At 31.9% G+C, this 1498-nt stretch overlaps 1 long non-coding RNA gene across 1 annotated transcript; it reads right to left on the reverse strand.

Annotated features, from left to right (window-relative positions):
* Window positions 1-100: 100 nt before the first annotated feature.
* On the reverse strand, window positions 101-1498 carry LOC109592705 (uncharacterized). Its single transcript, XR_002190509.1, has 4 exons — window positions 1452-1498; window positions 1341-1409; window positions 1211-1285; window positions 101-125 (listed from the first exon to the last, which is right to left on the reverse strand). It is a non-coding gene; the product is annotated as an uncharacterized LOC109592705 (long non-coding RNA).

The raw sequence follows: 1498 nt of genomic DNA on the forward strand, positions 1-1498 counted from the left end.
ATCAGCTGTCCAACCATACAAACAATTCTGCACACAGAATGTTCTATCAGTATCAGTCTCACTGGTACCATGTGAATCTTCTGATTCTGTTGCTCTTTTCTTCTCGTGATGGCCTTCTTCTTCACCTAGTTATAAGTAAAAGTAGATTCTATTTTTAACAAAAATTGGCTCTAAATCCCACAGAAATGTTATTGTATGACACATAATGTACTTATGCTTCCAACTAAAACTTTGTAAGTTATGAGTATTTTAAAAATTGACTAATTTTTGAAAAAAGCAAAGGCTATAGCCCGTGGATTTTTTTCCAAAAAAAAGGCTCTGAAATCACCTCAAATATTTATTACATTTTCTGATACACATTGATGTCCTTATGCTATGTAGCAAGTTTGAGCTGTGTCTGACAAGTATTTTTTTAGTTATGGCCATTTTAAAAAATCACCAATTTCTGAAAAAAAGCAAAGGCTATAGCCCATGGTTTTTCAAAAAATGGCTCCAAAATCACCCCAATTTTTTATTACATTTTTTGGTACAAATTAATGTCCTTATGTTATGTAGCAAGTCTGGGCTGTTTTTGACAAACATTTTTAAAGTTATGGTCATTTTTAAAAATCGGCCAATTTTTTAAAAATACCCAAGGCTATAGCCCATGGTTTTTTCTGAAAAATGGCTCCAAAATCACCCCAAATATTTATTACATTTTCTGATACACATTGATGTCCTTATGCTATGTAGCAAGTTTGGGCTGTTTTTGACAAACATTTTTTAAGTCATGGTCATTTTTAAAATTTGGCCAATTGTTGAAAAATACCCAAGGCTATAGCCCATGGTTTTTTCTGAAAAATGGCTCCAAAATCACCCCAAATTTTTATTACATTTTCTGATACATATTGATGTCCTTATGCATACAGAAAGCTTGAGCTGTTTTCAAAAAATATTTTTCAAGTTATGGCCATTTTTAAAAATCAGCCAATTTTTGAAAAAAGCAATATAGCTCATGGTTTTTTCTGAAAATGGCTCCAAAATCACTCCCAATTTTTATTACACTTTCTGATACATAATTATGTATTTATGCCATGTAGAAGTTTGAGCTAATTCCAAGAAAAAAATTTTTGAGTTATGAGCATAATATTGTTAAGAAAGCAATTTCCTTTTGAAAAGAATGGATTTGTCTTGTAGTGTATGGATATTAATCAAGGAGCAGCTCCATTACCTGGTGATCCAACAACACTCTCTGGCACTCTTGATTCTGGATCAACAAGAAATTGATAATAACCAGAGGGACATGCTACATAAAAAAAAACAGAATAATTCATGCGCAATACAAAAAAATCAATTCTTACCTTCACAGCGACAGCTAGCTTGATTTAATAGATATTGGTTCTGACAGTCAGTAACAGTTAGCAAACAATCTAAAAATTAATAATAAATAATCATGATAAGAATCTACTTACCTCTGCAGTTGCTGCCTCCAAAGTTGTGAGGACATTCACATTCATTC

The sequence above is a fragment of the Amphimedon queenslandica genome, unplaced genomic scaffold, assembly GCF_000090795.2.
Source record: "Amphimedon queenslandica unplaced genomic scaffold, v1.1 AMPQUscaffold_4208_Cont23809, whole genome shotgun sequence".
Taxonomy (NCBI): domain Eukaryota; kingdom Metazoa; phylum Porifera; class Demospongiae; order Haplosclerida; family Niphatidae; genus Amphimedon; species Amphimedon queenslandica.